At 40.9% G+C, this 18,258-nt stretch overlaps 1 protein-coding gene across 3 annotated transcripts in view; it reads right to left on the bottom strand.

Moving 5' to 3' along the window:
* Positions 1-18,258, bottom strand: part of WASF2 (WASP family member 2) — a 71,230-nt gene that overhangs the window by 24,450 nt on the left and 28,522 nt on the right. The window contains exon 1 of one of the 3 annotated variants that reach the window (XM_027109521.1): positions 13,718-13,766. The exons of the other annotated variants lie outside the window; for them this stretch is intronic. The gene's annotated coding sequence lies outside the window, so the exon portion shown is untranslated. Of the gene's footprint in view, positions 1-13,717; positions 13,767-18,258 lie in introns of those variants that run through there. 3 annotated transcript variants of the gene reach the window in all.

The raw sequence follows: 18,258 nt of genomic DNA, 5'->3' as shown, positions 1-18,258 counted from the left end.
AATGAAATTTGTGGAGTTTTTTTCTGGAGATTGTTCCCAGCCATGCTTCTGGACCTCTTGAAGAACATACATTCTCTCTCTCTACTCTTTTACACTGGGTTCCTCATCTGAACCACAGAACAAAGAAAAGAATTTGAATGACTATTTCCTCAATTCTCTTCAAGAGTGTAAGCAACTAGGACCATTTCAGATGCACTGGTAAAAAGTTAATACATTACATACAATGGATGCCTAATAGCATTAGGGTTTAATTTTCTTATGGGAATGCAGTTGAGAAAAGCTTATCTATCATAAGTAGTCATTTAGTGGAAAATGTGTGGAGCACTGGGTGTTGACGAACCACTAAATTAAGGAAGTGACATGGGCAAATCTGCATTTTTAGATAAATCATTCTAACAGAAATTGGAAGCTGTATTTGGGCAGGAGAAGACTGGAGGTAAGAAGACCAGTTGGGAAACTCTTCCCAGGCTGAGAAGGAGACAATAGAAATGGAGAGACCCACCACAGCTAGCAAATATGAACTGAGGAACCATAGACAGGCTGCAGGGGTGAGTCCAACACTTCAGCCCTATCTGTAGCTCTCTCCTGATAGCTTTGTACAGTTATACTCACAAAGTGATAAAATGTATGTTTCTTTATTACACGTATTATGAGGGAGTTCCCTGGTGGCCTAGTGGTTAGGATTTGGCACTGTCACTGCTGTGGCCTGGTTTCGATCCCTGGCGGGGGAACTGAGGTCCTGATTCTAATAAAAAATTTAAAAAAAATAAAAGTATTATGAAAAGAGCTAAATGCTAGTACCAGTAATGAAAAGAAAGTGAAGAAAACCAAGAAAGTAATCGTTCTTGGCTGGAAAAAGAAGTTTGGACACATGAAAGTGGAATGCCCTGTCTTTATAGAATCAGTAAAGTTCTTTTTCAGTTATACTTTATTTTGATTAGGGAAATTATATGCTACAGAGATATTTGCTAACTTGGGAGTCTGAGAAGATCTTACCTTGGGGGATGTTACATAGGAGAGGAATTAAATTAGAACCACTGAGAAGATAAAAGTTACAGGGAAGTAGATTTCAATTAAGTTAGTTCCTTTTAATTAGAGCTGTCCTATATTAGAATGGGTTCTCTTCAGAAGTTATAAGTTCCCCAGTATCATCCTCTGGATACCAGCTATTGGGCATGTTGGGGGAGAGATTCCTAGACTGTAAGAAGATGATGTTGAGAGGTCAGACTGGATGACTTCTACAATGCCTGTTAAATGAAAGATGATATAATTCTCACTCTGGGCTTCAGTTTCCTCATCTGCAAAATAAAGAGACTGAGCTAGATGATCTTTAAGAAGTTCTAAAATTCCTGGATTTGCTTCTACCTAAGCTGCCATAACCTCTTCACTTGGCCAACAGCCACTTGCATTCTGAACACAAGGCCAGAGGGAGGTCTAGGGACTGTAGAGAAGGGCGGATCATGACCATGAATCAAACCCTTTGCCAGATCTAGATTCATCTAGTTACCAGGAGGGCTAGGATCCAGAATGGTAAAAAGGACATTCCAGACAAAGCCCTGGGGTTAAGTTATTTACACTCTGGGAACCTCCCAAGCCAATCTGGGAGTTGGCTACCCAAAGAAGTCCAAAGGAAAAACTGGCTTTGGACCAGTTCCAGACATCCAGCCAGACTCAGCAGCAACCCCCATCTTTACCCCTGGCTATTTTCAGCCTAAGAAACTTGAGAATGAGTCTGAGAATAAATAAAAGACTTCAGGCATCCCCTCCTAGCTATGGCCTGGAGTACATTGACCAGTCTAGACTGCCAGTACCATTATGGGATTCATGCTTTGAACTGGAAACTGGATGAGGTGTTCTTTGAGGTCCCTTCACAACAGTAAGATTCTACAAGTCTTTATATTTGAAGTTATCATGAAATATTTATATATCACATTTGGTCAGTGCAAAGGCAAAAGGAGACTTTGACATGTACCCTACACTCTGAACTCTCAATTCTGTTCCCAACAGCCTGTAGCAGGAGTGGGGTGAAGTAGGTGAGAGGTAGGGATTGGGAGGGTGGAAGAAGATAATAAAGGAAGGCTGCATGTGAGAGGGAGGATGCACTCATCTGTACCCTACACTCTGAATTCTTATTATTACCAGGACAGAAAACAGATGACTACTCATTCTGGCAATGATATGTACTACTAGCTATTTATTATAAATAAATAAACAACGCTTCATTTAGAGCCACGGTCACTGATAACACCTGCAGATTTCTATGGCCACATCCAAAAGCAAGTATATCTGAGCTACAGCAAAAACCGTAACAACAGAAATGCTTCTCAAGGCAGTTCCTCTTTGAAACATACCCCCAAAATGCTGATCAGCAGTAGCAGGGGATGAGAACATGTGGGGATATTGTATGTGTGGCAATTAGGACTTCTGCTTTCACTTCAGCATTTCCCACTGTTCTATAGTTAACAGCACTTTGGATGGGGGCATATGAGAAGAGCTTTGCTTTGTAGGCCAGTTTCCTCTTTCAAGAAATAAATTTCTTTATGTTAAAGAATGTATGTTTCACAGCGGTTCAAGAATCTCAACTGAAAGTCAAATAATCATTTGACTTCAAAATAATACACAACACACAGGTTTACTGTAATCTAAGTCTGTCTGTTAAAATGTTTAAAGAAGTATGAATTTACTGTTGCATATAGCAGTCCTCACTATCATGCAACAATCACGAGGAATGCCTCATTATAGACTAAAGCATCTACCCACTTCCTATTGAAATACAGGGTGGGGCTAAACCTACAAATATAACCAGACTCTCTCCAAACATAAGAAGTTACTGACAAATCAGTTTAGGTCACTAGAGTAATGTTCAAAAGAGCTAGCAAGACAAATGGAACTCCTAGGGTGGACAAAGAAACTATGTGACTGGGAGAACCAAGAAAAAAAGCTTACTTGTGATCTAAAACCAGGAGAAATTTCCAATTTCATAAAGGAATGACACCAGCTATGGACCTACATTCAATAAGTGTAAAGCTCCTTCTTGTCCTAATTTGGTTTTGGGAAAGCAGCCCAGGGAAACAGGACTTCCAAACTACTGTATCTTACTCCTTGAACACACTGTATATCAAGGACCATTCACATCTGGTAATTCCATAGCTTTCTATTATCTTTTGGGAGCAATACCACCTTTTGTTCTTACTTTTATTACTCTTCAGGCTCTAACCATAGCTTTGCTCTTAAAGCTAAAATTGGGGGATAACTTTTACTTCAAAATTAGTTTCTTCTAGTATCAACTATTCCATAGAAAACTGCCTTTTATTTTTAAATTTATTTATTTATTTTTGGCTGCGTTGGGTCTTCGTTGCTGCATGTGGGCTTTCTCTAGTTGTAGCGCGTGGGGCTACTCTCCATTGCGGTGCGCAGGCTTCTCATTGCCATGGCTTCTCTTGTTGCGGAACACAGTCTCTAGGCGCGCCGGCTTCAGTAGCTGTGGCACGCAGGCTCAGTAGTCGTGGTGCACGGGCTTAGTTGCTCCGCGACATGTGGGATCTTCCCGGACCAGGGCTTGAACCCGTCTCCCCGGCATTGGCAGGTGGATTCTTAATCACTGCGCCACCAGCGAAGCCCGAAAACTGCCTTTTAAATGGCCAAAATTAGGCTCTCTTTTTAGTAGAATCCGTCTGGTTGTCCAAAAGCAAATACACTAAAACTGTGAGTTGGAAACCTGGATTCTAGTTCTTAGTCTAATGATGACTAGCAATTGGGGAAAAACTTTCAATTCATCTTTCTAGTTCGGCTGTGAGCTGCACTAAAAAAAATGCTTGAGAGGTGCCATACGAAACTGAGATTTTGTTTGCAAAGTATTCTGCGCCCCAAAGAAACGATTTATTAACGTAAAGTATTTCCTAGATCTCCACCTTTGCCCAAGTTCCCTGTTCTAAGACCCCAATTACACAGAGTCTACAATGTTATCACTGATAACTTGCAGTAACAGACACAAAGTTCATTTTACTTTCCCAACCTAAAGCCAATTTCTAGCAATACCTAATTCATCAAAATGGAATGGTCTAGGGGACTTCCCTGGTGGCGCAGTGGTTAAGAATCCGCCTGCCGATGCAGGGGACACGGGTTCGAGCTCTGGTCCGGGAAGATCCCATATGCTGCAGAGCAACTAAGCCCGTGCGCCACAGCTACTGAAGCCCGCGCGCCTAGAGCCCATGCTCTGCAACAAGATAAGCCACCACAATGAGAAGCCAGCACATCGCAACGAAGAGTAGCCCCCGCTCGCCGCAACTAGAGAAAGCCCTTGCACAGCAAGGAAGACCCAACGCAGCCAGAAATGAAAAAATAAATTAAAAATTTTTTAAAAATGGAATGGTTTGAAATACTCCAAACTATCCATCTAAAAGGGCTTACTTTTGATCCAGCAATTCCACTCCTGGGTATTTATCAAAAGGGGGAAAAAACCCCCACTAATTCGAAAAGATATCTGGGGCTTCCCTGGTGGCGCAGTGGTTAAGAATCTGCCTGCCAATGTAGGGGACACGGCTTCGAGCCCTGGCCTGGGAAGATCCCACATGCGCGGAGCAACTAAGCCCATGTGCCACAACTACTGAGCCTGCGCTCTAGAGCCTGCGAGCCACGACTACTGAGCTTGCGTCCCACAATTACTGAAGCCCGCTCTCCTAGAGCCCGTGCTCTGCAACAAGAGAAGCCACGACAATGAGAAGTCCATGCACTGCAATGAAGAGTAGCCCCCTCTTGCCACAACTAAAGAAAGCCCATGCACTGCAACGAAGACCCAACACAGCCAAAAATAAAAACAAATAAATAAACTTATTAAAAAAAGAAAAAGAAAAAGATATCTGCACCTCTAAGTTCATTGCAGCATTATTTACAATAGCCAAGATATGGAAGCAACCCAAGTGCCCATCAATAGATGAACAGATAAAGAAGATGTGGTATGGGACCTCCCTGGTGGTCCAGTGGTTAAGAATCTGCCTTCCAATGCAGGGGGCGCAGGTTCGATCCCTGGTCAGGGAACTAAGGTCCCACATGCTGTAGGGCAACTAAGCCCACGCTGCAACTACTGAGCAATCGAGCCACAACTAGAGAGCCTGCATGCTGAAACTACAGAGCCCATGTGCCGCAACTACTGAGCGCCTGGGACACAACTAGAGAGAAGCCCGCGCACCCCAGTGAAGAGCCTGCGCGCCCCAATGAAAAGATTCTGCATGCTGCAATGAAGATCCCGTGTGCCGCAACTAAGACCTGATGCAGCCAAAAATAAAATAAATAAATATTTTTTTTAAAAAAAGAATAAAATCTTGCCTTTGCAACAACATGGATGGACCTAGAGGGTATTATGCTAAGTGCAATAAGTCAGACAAATACTGTATGATTTTACTTATATATGGAATCTAAAAAACAAACGAACAAACGTAACAGAAACAGGGAGTTCCCCGGTGGTCTGTGGTTAAGATTCGGTGCTTTCACTGCTGTGACCCAGGTTCAATCCCTGGTCCGGGAAACCAAGTTCCCACAAGCTGCATGGCGTGGCCAAAAAAAAAAAAAAAAAAAGTAACAGAAACAATTATAGATACAGAGAACAAACAAGTGGTTGCCAGAGGGGAGGGGGGAAGAAAGAAATAGGTGAAGGAGGGACTTCCCTGGTGGTCCAGCGGCTAAGACTCCATGCTCCCAATGCAGGGGAGCCAGGTTCGATCCCTGGTCAGGGAACTAGATCCCACATGCCTCAACTAAGAGTTCTCATGCTGCAACTAAAGATCCTGCATGCTGCAACTAAGACGCGGCACTGCCAAATAAATAAATAAATATTAAAAAAAAAAAAAAAGACTAACTCACAAAACAAAACAAAGTATCAAACCTCAACAAATCAGCTCACAAGATTATTAGAAATGTGTCAATAACTCACACAAGCCCTAATAAAGTCTTCTTTATTTTTAAGAGCTTCCTTTATTTATAGCCAATAACAGAAAAGAGTGATCACCAGTTGGTGGTGGCCAAAAATTTGAGATGAGGATAGATACAAAATGCATTCCTCTCCAAGTACATGCGCTTGAGTAGCTGGGAGGAAGCCTAATCTGGACATGTGCTACCATATGGGAACACACAGTGGATTTTTATGGAAGTGTCTAATCCCAGTTTACTACCTTACCCAGGGATGGAGAAAATGGGGCTAGGTCGTAACCTTTCTTTCCTGGTTCTTCCAAGTAGTCTACTGCACTGGGTTAAGCTCCCTACAGACAAGGCAATGGAGCACCCACTGGTGGATTAGATACAGAGGCAAGTTTGAAAATGAGGGCGGAAGGAGATAATCAGGGCCAAACAGCACGTCAGGCACTGAGTAAGTTTCATTTCAACCTGCTAGCTCTCTAACTATGCGTGCTAATCTCTATGATACTTCTCTTCATATTTCAAGCTTCTCTCTGCAGTAACTACTCCCTCTCTGGGATAAAAAGGCCAAAAAAGAAACCAGTTTTACACAAATGAGAAAGGCCAGGGGAAAAAAGGTAAAGAGAAACAACAAAAAAGGAAATTCAGCAAAATGTTTTGCTGACAGCTCAGGGCAATACACAAACACACCGTGTGGTCATGGAGCAGACAGAAGCAGTAGTCCTGGATGTGACTGTTAATATACCAACTTAAGTGAGGAGAGAGACCTAGCAATCACAACTACATCTGAACACCAGGGAGTGGAATTATGAAGCAAACTGCCATGAAATTCCACATCAACTATTCTATTCTGCCAGCTGTAACAAGAATTCATTGCTGAAAAAGGGTCACACACTCATCTGTCACTACCAGCCAAGCTGCCAGCAACTAAGAGCAGCAAAGGGCAGCTGTACATCTACTTCCTCTCACAAGGTCTATTCACCATTCAAAACATGGGATTTATAAGGAAAAGTCCTTGAACAGGGTGAAAAGTAAGTGCCCATTTCTTTTCTTTCTACCCTCAGTTTACTAGGTTACCAAAGCCCTCAAAACCTAATAAGCAGTGATGTAGAGCAGCAAGAGCATGGACATTAGAGAAAGAGGTGTGGCTTTCAACCCACTACTGCCAAATTTCAGCTTTGGGACCTTGGCAAGCAGTCAATCTCTTAGTCTTTTTCCTAATCTGTTAAAATTAGTATAATGATCCTTAGTTTTTAAGGCTGTTGTGAAGAAAAATGAAATGATGCATGTATAAAATGCTTAATATAGTACCTAGCTCAGAATAATTACAATAATAGTAGTAGTGACTGTAATAGTAGTACTAGTAGTAGTAGCAGCAGCAGCAGCAGCAGCAGCAGCAGTAATAGAAGTACTAATCCTACATCTATCTAGCACTTAGTTCTGGCACATAGTTAACCATTAAACAACACTATTAATAAGCTTCAGTTGTATAAATGGCTAATTACTAATTATAGTACACTTATCAATCAATGAATATTTATCAAGTAGACACTAGAAAACACAAAGAAATATAAAATCCCTCCCCTGACTCTAAGAGCTTATAATTTAATTGAGGAGACAGATAAAACACAGTTAAGTAACATAGCAAACAGAAGTTCAGTTACCAAACGAATGATGCAATGATGACAATAGAAAGGATGAAAAGATCACTTTGAACTGAACAGACTTCCTGGAATAAAGAGCTGAACTGGGCAGGATCTGGATATAAAGAATAAAGAAGGGAAGTTTTCTAGGAAGTCTTGAATTCTACCACTAAGAATTTACAGAAAAGTCACAATTCTAATGGGCTTTTATGGTATTTCATCAAATCTAAAATGCATCATGATTCAAGAAACGTTCAAATGTAGGGAAAATGTACATCTCAGAATCAATGAAATATAATATTTCTTTTTCTACACTATGAGAGGGTGAACAAGATGATCTTTAAAAGTTCTTTCCAACACTGAAATGATACGATTCTATGACTCAGACTTACAAGAGAACATTCAAATTTTACCAAATCATCAACAGCATGGGAAGAAGAAAGATAATAAAAATAAAAGAGACTGGAACCAAATTCCACTGTTTATTTGCAAAGCTAAAATGTTTACCTCCTAACTAGTATGTTCATATTTTCCTTTATATGCTTGAACATAGATATAACAGCTGTTTTAATACCTGTGTCTGGTAATTCCATCACCTCTGTCATTTCTTTTCTTTTTTAAAAAAAATATTTATTTATTTATTTATTTATTTTGGTTGCACCAGGTCTTAGTTGCAGCACGTGGGATCTTCACTGCGGCATGTTTAGTTGAGGCATGCAGGATCTGTAGTTGCAGCATGTGGACTCTTAGTTGTGGCATGCATGTGGGATCTAGTTTCTCAACCAGGGATTGAACCTGGGCTCCCTACATTTGGAGCGTGGACTCTTAGCCACTGGACCACCAGGGAAGTCCCACCTTTGTCATTTCTTAGTGTTTCTACTGACTGATTTTTCTCCTAATTATGGGCCACATTTTCCTAGTAACTTTTGATTGATTGGATGTTTGACATTGTGATTTTACAATGTAGAGTAACTAGCATTGTTGTCTTGGTTGCAAGAGTGCTGGGCTTTGTTCCTGTAGGCAGTGAAGTGACTTTCGGTTCAATTTGGTATGTCTGAGGCTTGTTTTTAAGCTTTGTTAGGGTGGGTCTTGAGCAGCCTTTACTCTATTGGATCTTTTAGCCCCAGTACAGATGTGGCCCTTCTGTGATCTCTACTGGAGGCTGTCTACTGGATCTCTGCTGGAGAGTGAGCCACATGGGCTCTCTCCTCTGGCTAGTAGGAATTCAAACATACCCCTGCACTGAGAACCAGTTAGCTCATAACTTCCTGGTCCCTCTTTCCCCCACCTCCTGTAGCTTGACCCCACCAGGCATGTGGGTGATCCGCCAAGCCTCAAGAGGACCCTGAGAAGACTTCTAGAACAGTTTTCTGCATAGCTCCCTCTTTTCCAGAACTCTACCTCACAGCTTCCAGTTGCCTCAGCCTCCCTTGAACTACAATTTCTGTCTCTTCAGTTCAGTAAGACTAATGTGCTCTGCTTGGGATCCCCCACCTTGCTCCATGGTTAGAATATACATCTAGACAGAAAGGGTAATCACGGGGCTCAACCTCCTTATTTCCCTTCTCCCAGCGATTAAAGCCACAAGCTTCCTGTTTAAGTCAGAATTGATTTCCACTCTAGTTTTGCAAGGTCCCAAATCATAAAGATGTACTGTAAAATTTTTAAAGTCAGATTAATTTCAATTTATCTTCAATAAGTGTATACCATGGAGTACTTTTAAAAGTACTTCCAAGTCATAAAGATGTACTGTAAAATTTTTAAAGTCAGATTAATTCAATTTATCTTCAATAAGTGTATACCATGGAGTACTTTTAAAAGGAATAACAGGTATCCTGAAATCAAACAAATAAGAAAGCACTGCAAGTAGGTAGGATATCATCATCATACGCATATAACATATTTGAATAACTTTTTTTTTTTTTTTTTTTGCGGTACACGGGCCTCTCACTGCTGTGGCCTCTCCCGTTGCGAAGCACAGTCTCCGGACGCACAGGCTCAGCGGCCATGGCTCATGGGCCTAGCCGCTCCACAGCATGCGGGATCCTCCCGGACCGGGGCACGAACCCACGTCCCCTGCATCGGCAGGCGGACTCTCAACCACTGTGCCACCAGGGAAGCCCAACATTTTTTTTTTTTTTTTTTTTTTTTTAATTGGCTGCGCCGGGTCTTAGTTGCGGCATGTGGGATCTAGTTCCCTGACCAGGGATTGAACCCAGGCCCCCTGCATTGCTAGCGCGGAACCTTAACCACTAGACCACCAAGGAAGTCCCTTGAACAAAATATTTAATTAATTTTCTGAATAATCATAATTAATAATGACAATTTCTCTTTTCTTTTTTAAAGTTAATACTCATACAGGTGCTTACCATATTCAAAAATCAATACAGCTTGGTGAACCCAGAGGCAAGTTCAGTTGAGAGACTCAACGATTCCCTGAGCCACTAGTTATATATGATTTGGGGCTGGTTAATCTCTCTAAGCCTCATCTGTAAAATGGGGAAAATAAAACCTACCTCACAGAATGGTTCTAAGGATAAAATGAGATAACATACGTAAGTCTTCTAGAGAGGTATCTAGCACCCAGTAGGTACTCAATAACTGACAGCTCTCATTATTGCTAATTCAAAGGAAAAGCTGAGTTTGTTTGGACTTACCTCCTAGTGCTAATAAAATAATTTAAGGAGAACAAGTCAAATTAAACAGCACTGCGCATTACACAAGGGGCTCTCCTAATTGGTTCTCTTTTCTTTGGTCTTAGTGGAAACCAAGCAGTAGGTGGGCCTCTTACCTTCTGAAACAGGTTCTCTGGGAGTGTGAAGACAAGTGCTGAGAAAGAAATGGATGGCCTCTGCTTACATTATACCAATTTTAAGGATTAAGACAAAGGGTATCAGTCTTCCAAATCATAGTCAAGAGTCAAATCAGTATTTTCACTTTATGTACTTTGAAAGCAAATAGTCTCAAAGGTACTATTATTTGGATTGTGGCATTTCTTAAAAATTAAAAAAAAAATTTTTTTAATCCTTTCATCTTAAAGGCCCAAGGCAAATGTCACCACTTCTAAGAAGTCTTCCTTGACTCTTCTTGTCTGAAGTCATTTCTCCCTCTCCGAAAGTGCCAAAAAGTATGCTGAACCTTTTATGGAGGTCACTACATTCTATATTGTAGCACAGATTTTGGGAGCGTATAATTCTTTAAATATAGGAACTGAAAAACAAAATATCCTTAAACCTAACAGAAACAGTAGTAACAGCAGCAGCTATTGGGAGCCAAGGGTTGGATTCTTAAAACTTCTTTGTATCCTGTAGTGTCTGCCGAAAATGTGTCAGGTATTCATTCACATTTTCTTGAACAAATCTAACCTTTAAAACACTTCTGAAAGGTAAGTAGTAGCATTCTGATTTTACAGATGAGAGAATTTAAAAACTAAGAGCAGTTCTGTAACTTTATCAAAGTCACACAGTCAGCTTTTAAACCCAGGTCCATCTGTGTCCATGACACCACAATGACTCTTCACAAAACACCCAAACCAAGACTATGCCCATATTTCTCATTTTCATACACAAGTGCCACCAAACCACAGACCAGTTTCTTCCCCCTCGAAAAAAAGACTACATGCTAACCTAAGAAAGCCCTCCTGACATATTTACCCTAGAACTGAAATGGTGTTAATGAGAATAACACACTGCTTTCTCCCTCTCTACACCCAGTTTTAGCCAGCTGCTCAGGGGCTTCACATCTTTCATTTTAAACAACATAAACACTGGCTCATTTAAAGTGCCAGCCTCAGACAACATGTTCAGATGCTACTGCTTTTCAAACAAACTTCTGTTTTCAAACAGCTAGGCATCTGGGATTCTGTCACTTCTGATGGGTTACTTTTACCTACGAGGTCCCTGAAAGTCACTAAGCTTCATTCTCTGTGCACTGTTGAGCTCAAGAAATCTTGTCATCATGGACTTTTTTTTTTAAGTGCCTAATCTTTCATCTTCTTTTACAATGAACCACAAAACACATTCCTATGGGTATTTCCTAAACTGTATACAGTAGTCCCCCTTTCTCCAAGGGTGATACGTTCCAAGACCCCCCCCACGGATGACTGAAAGTACTGAACCCTATAAATACACGATATTTTTTTTCTTGCTAAGTCGAGAACTTTCACCTTTTCACTTAAAGGAAGCACTTTACGGTCTCTCTTTGGCATATATGAATTGCCAGTATCACTACTCTTGCGCTTTGGGGCCATTATTAGGTAAAATAAGGATTACCTGAACACAGCACTGCGACACCTCAACAACTGATCTGATAACCGAGATGGCTGTTAAGTGACTAACGGGCAGGTAGCATACACAGCTGGATATGCTGGACAAAGGGATGATTCATGTCCAGGGCAAGATGGAGCAGGATGGTGTGAGACTTCATTATGCTACTCAGAATGGTGTGCAATTTAAAATTTACGAATTGTTTATTTCTGTAATTTTCCATTTAATAATTTTGGACTGCTGTTGACTTCGGGTAACTGAAATCAAGGAAAGTGAAACTGCAGGTAACGGGTGATGACTGTATGTATATTTTAAAATAATATTCTTAAGATGAAAAAAAATTAATTACATGGGACTGAGTGAACTGATGAGGATGATTATAATTTTTGTGTCTTTCTGTTTGAATAAAAAAAAAATCCCCCCCAAAATAAAATAAAATAATATTCTTCTGAGCATTTTTCTAAAAAGCACAATTGTTTTTCCTTTTTAGCCCAAGTAAACATAATTATATCAGAAATGAGTCTCCCCCCTTCAATCTCTTTCTGCATATGGGGAATACTGAAAAGATGTCTTTTTTTAATTATTAAATGTAAATAGCTCATTAAATATAATCCAATTACTTTAATTGTAAAAAGGAAGTAATTACAATATGTACATGCATTCTTGCCTAGATTTAATATCTTAATCTTTTCAGCATTAATATTTTAAATTAACCTTTGACATTAGAAAAATTCAAGACACTGATGTCTATTTTAAATATATATATAAAGCTGTACTTTATGGATCTTTGTTGTGATTTCACCCACAAACAATTTTAGTGGGAAAAGCCCCACTCCCAGAGAGAAGGGTAATTAAATAACACCTGCCCTAACTGAACTGGTATTTCTTGTCTGCCATAAATCATGTCAAAGAGTCTGTTTTAAATTCTAATACCTTCGTGGGACAAAAAGCCAAGAGCTGAATTCTGTGGCATTCCAATAATCACAAAAGCTTTACTTAGAAAGACAATTCCAAGCCAAAATTTGTTAGGAGCATCTCTCTGGTATAGTAGCCTACATTTTCCACTACCTAATTTCTATTCTGTTACTAGCAATTGTAGTTCCTTGAGACTACCCCCAAGCATTCTTCTCTTGCTCTCTGGTCTAGCCCCTCAAGTTTGATGTTACAACATTTTCCCTTAGCAGCCATCTGGTCCTTTCATTTTTACTCTTTCTTGGTGACCAAGAGTAAGTAAATTGCGTACCTAAATCTCTATGAACTGCTCTGAAAAGGGGATCTGCCATGGTCTTTACACTGAAGAATTTCTATTAAAATAGAGGCAAAAGGCTCACACAGATGAGGAATTAAGAAGACTGAGCTTTGTTTTTCTACCTCCTACCAAAATCTATCAATGAGTCTTGTTTTAAGATATGAATATGTGTTTAGAAAAATTAAAATTGTATTTAGGTTAACACAGAACTTTTTTCAAACTTTAGAAATAGCAAGAACTGTATGAATATATATGTTGTACCAGTAACAACTGGGGCCATGTTTGTACAGCACTTTCCCTCCAAAGTAGAAAAGTTCTATTTAAAGTACAAAGAGGGGGACTTCCCTGGTGGCACAGTGGTTAAGAATCCACCTGCCAATGCAGGGGACATGGGTTCGAGCCCTGGTCCGGGAAGATCCCACATGCCGCGGAGCAACTAAGCCCGAGTGCCACAACTACTGAGCACGCGCACCTAGAACCCGTGCTCTGCAACAAGAGAAGCCACCGCAATGAGAAGCCCGCGAACCTCAACGAAGAGTAGCCCCCACTCGCCACAACTAGAGAAAGCCCATGTGCAGCAACAAAGACCCAGAGCAGCCATAAACAAACGAACAAATAAATAAATAGTTAAAGTACAAAGAGGGACTTCCCTGGCAGTCCAGTGGTTAAGAATCCAAGCTTCCAATGCAGGGGGCACGGGTTCAATCCCTGGTCGGGCAACTAAGATCCTGCAAGCCACGAGGTGCGGCTGAAAAAAATAAAGTACAAAGAAGCATCATGTGTTTTCAGCAACTCTCAAGGATTTCACTGAAATAAATTTTTCTGTTCAGACCCCTGTATTAATGAGCCAAAGGTGCAGCTCTGCCTCACTGATGTGACTTCTCAAAACAAATTAATGAAATGGATAAGCCTAACTATGACTAACTCCTTTGGTCATTCATACTGTAGCCACGTTGAAGCAGATCCTGACTACATAAGGCTGGCTTCTGCTGTCATCCAGGCTAACTATGGAAGGCTACTTTATGGTCCAAAAGGATAGTGACATGGGTCACTGTGGGTTCCCTCATTCCAAACACTGTAATGAATTTTGAACAGTTACCAAGGGTTAGCAGAAGGAATGGAGCCTGATATCTGATGATGCTCACAGAACTCCAGAAGGACAGTGCCATTAAAAGACAACAAGAAGTAATTTCACAGGTAAAAAGTGTACTAGCAGCTAAAACTAAGCCCCTTTCAAGATTTAAATGATTCAAGTCTCATCTTGGTTAACACTGGTATTTTTGTACAAAATATATCTTATTAGGCCAGCCCTTAAAAGTTAAAAGGTGTTTTTAAATGCCTGCTGACCTAAAATTGCCATGTTCCATGCTTTAAAGGGATTGATTTTCTGGAAAAGAACAATAAGATGCCAAATTCTGTTCAATGGAGATCAGAATACTATTTGCTGAACCTATTCTGCACCTGTGAAAGCAAAAGAATAAGACAGGCTCACATACCCCAGAGGGAGGATGGTATTTATGTGGACTCTGCCTATGACCTCTTTGGCAGCAAATGTAAGAAAGTCCTTTTTTGAGGCTAAGGGGCGGATGCAGGACTTTCAACTACCCATTCAAGCCGGGTTACGATTCCCCTCCTCCATAATTAAGTTCCCTTTCCCACTCTCCATGCATGCATGAATTGCAGTGACATTGACGTGAGGGTCTGACATTAGTCTTTGAAGGTCATTTAAATCCTCCTCCTTCCAAGCTGCCTTAAAAGCAATGCATCATCCTCTCCACAATGCCTGAGTATGGGGTTTGACTAGATAGTACTAAAGCGGAGTTAACCTAAAGAATAAAAGGAAAGAGGGCTCCAAATTCAGGGATCATAAAAAGAACAAACCAAAGAAATAAAACATTAGATAAAACTCAGTTGCTCAAGAGACAACAATAAGAGAAACAGTAAACATCTAACATTAGATGAATGAAAACACTTCTACTGATAACCCTTTTTATTTAGGAAAGTAGAAAAGGTCATTCACAGTATGGTCCCTTTCTTTGGCTCCAGTCTCATCTCCTGTCACATCTTCATATATACATACCCTTCCCTGAAGTCCCAGGGACCTTCCCATGGCTCCCCATTGAATCACATTCTCTCTTGCCTCCATACTTTTGCTCAAGTCTAACCACCTACCACAACCCCCAACTTCTAGGGTCTTCCAAAGCTGAGCTCAAGTGAAACATCTCTTGACATGCCTTGCCCCAAAGGAGCTTGGTGCCCCTCCCCCACACACTCTTTAAACTTCCATAACGTCCTGTGCATGCCCATCCCATCACACTGCTTTAAAATGACTGATTTTCTTACTGCTCTCCCACAAGACTGGATTCTTTGAGGCTGGTGATCAGTTATCTATAATCCTAGTGCCTACCACCATACTAGGCACAGAGAGAATGCTCAATAGGTATTTACCAAGCGAATAAAGCTACAGGTAGTGGCTCCTGTGCTTTGGCCCTCACGAAGGTGAGGATGGGGAGAATGTCTGGACCTCCAGTCTTATAGCACTGCTTCCTGAAGGAAGAGAACCCAATCTGAACAGTCCAAGTTTAAACTCTGTTTTAGACTAGGATTCCTGGTAGCTCACCAGATCACAAGACAGGAGCTACATACACTCTCCAAGCCCTAGAAAATATCAGGGGTCTAATCTAGTACAAAAAAAGCGCAAGGCCACCCTGACCAACATGAGCAATCTGCCACCTCCCTTCTATTCATGCACCTCAAAGCTCTTACTTCCTAATGTAAAGAGAGATGAATGATAGAGTTATCAGCCAAAGAAGATAAATTTTCAAAAAGGCTAAGGAAGGTTAGAATAGGGTAAGTCATGAATATCAGCACATGTCCTCAGCTTGAAAGAAATCCAGGCTGTTATTAAAATCTCCAGGCACTTGGCCTAAAATGTTAATAAGCCTCTGAACCTTTCCTAGCTTCCCTCCCCTCAATACTTCTTCCCCATCTCATCTACTCACTCACCAGCCTGCCTGACTTTCTTTCTTTCCCTTCTTTCCTTTCCTTCTTGCACTTATAAATACAGATAGAACTGGTGAGAATTTGTCAAACAAATGACAACTTCAAACTACACGTGGCATTCGTATAAAGTGATATCCAATTATTCGTTTGTTCGTTCATTCATTCATTCATTCAACGAACCTGACATACCAGACACTGTGCCACACACTGGGGATAGAATTCAACACTGCCCCTATCTTCACGAAGCTCGAAAGCTACTGAAGGAGACAAATTAAAAAAGGGAACAATAATACTCAGTGATAAATGTGGCCACAAATGTTAAATTCAAGGTGTTATGGAGGCATCCAGCTCAGATCAGGGGTGGAGGGGGTCATTAAGAAAGAGTGTCTTAGGGACCTCCCCGGTGGTCCAGTGGCTAAGCTTCCACGCTCCCAATGCAGGGGGCCCGGGGTCGATCCCTGGTCAGGGAACTAGATCCCACATGCCGCAACTAAGAGTTTGTATGCCGCGACAAAAAGATCACGCATGCCACAACGAAGATCCCGCACGCGGCAACTAAGACCCCGTGTGCCTCAACTAAGACTCAGTGTGGCCAAATTAATTAAAAAAAAAAAAAAAAAAGTGTTTTAAAAGACAAAAAGGGTTAGTTAAGTTTCAGGTGGAGGGAGCAATGTGTGCAGAGGCAAACAGCGTTCCAGGAACAGCAAATAGCCTGGTGTGGCTGAAGTGCAGGAAGTCACGAGTGGTGAGGCTAATAAGGCAGACAGAAGCCCAGGCACAGAGAGCCTTGTATGCTGCACTATAGCACTTGGAGTGTGCTGAAGGCTACTGGGAACTATTTAAGATTGAGGCCAGAGAGTGACATGATCGGATTTGCATTTAGAAAGCTCTCTCTGGCAGCAATGTGGAGAATGTATTACATGAAGGGGAGAAAGACTGAGGCAGTAATCCAAGTGGCAGCACTTCTAATTGATCGATAGAATCTACAATGGGAAAGTTGCAACATAAGATGATAGAAATTGCTCTATACTGAGTTTGAGACCAGGTTGTCACTGATAAGCTTTCTCTTTTGAACAATTAAATTACTTAATCTCAGTTTTTACATTCTGAAAAATGTGTCTGTGTGTGAAAGCAGAACTGGGGGAACACTAGACTAGAGCAGGTATCACCAAACTTTTCTTAATGTTTTAAAATTTATAGATATAAAATATTACTATTAGCTTTAAAGTCCCCTGCATGTCCCTCCCCAAACCCATCTCCCTCCATCACCATGAGATAACACTACCCCAAATAGTGACAACTTTATCACATCTTATCTCTAAACATTATATTTTTAGTCTCACATGTTTCTTTATAGGGATCTAATCATAATGTATATTCTGCAACTTTTCACTCTACAATTTGTTGAGATTCATTCATTTTGCTATAGTTGCAATTTACTCATTTCCACGGTTACGTAGTGCTCTACTGTATGGCCACACTGTGATTTATTTATCCGATCTAGAGTTGATGGATACTGGGATTTTTTCCTAGGTTGGATTTTTTGTTTGTTTTTGCTAATGCCAACAGTGTTGCTATGGACTTTTTTGTACTTGTCTCCCACTGCACATGTTCAAGAGTTCTTTAGGGTAGATATCTGGGAGTGGAATTGCTAGGTCAGAGGGTATGCACGTCTTCAATCATGAGATAACAACACCAAATCATTTTGCAAAACAGTTGTACCCATTTACACTACTGTTTGCTGGGTTCCGGTTGCTTCATATCCTAGCTGACATTTTTTGTCACACTTTAATTTTTGCCCACCTGATAGACACAAAACAGTACATCACTGTAGTTTTAATGTGCATTTCCCTGCTAATGAGGCTGAACATCCCCAATGCTTTTTGTAGAAAGGAGCTACTTTTTATTTTTCAGAAACCTCTGAAAGCCTAGAATGGCTGGAGGTCATCCAGAATGCTGCCTCCCAACAATGAACAAGATGAAGACTGGTCTCTCTTAGCACTAAGCTAAAACAGTATGACCGAATCTCAGCCACAGTGACACCTGACACGCAGGCAAACCTGAAATTTTTCATCTGAGAATTGAAGATGAGTTAGAGATTTTAGAAGGACTAGACTGAGACAGAAAAATCAGAGAGGGGCAAATATTGTGGTACTTAAGGCCTCTGATTATCTGACATCAACATACT

Source organism: Aethalodelphis obliquidens, unplaced genomic scaffold (genome assembly GCF_003676395.1).
Source record: "Aethalodelphis obliquidens isolate GAN/ISIS:26980383/991018 unplaced genomic scaffold, ASM367639v1 scaffold9, whole genome shotgun sequence".
In the NCBI taxonomy this organism is placed as follows: Eukaryota; Metazoa; Chordata; class Mammalia; order Artiodactyla; family Delphinidae; genus Aethalodelphis; species Aethalodelphis obliquidens.
The sequence above is the reverse complement of the archived record's forward strand: the minus strand, read 5'-3'. Positions and strand labels throughout refer to the sequence as shown.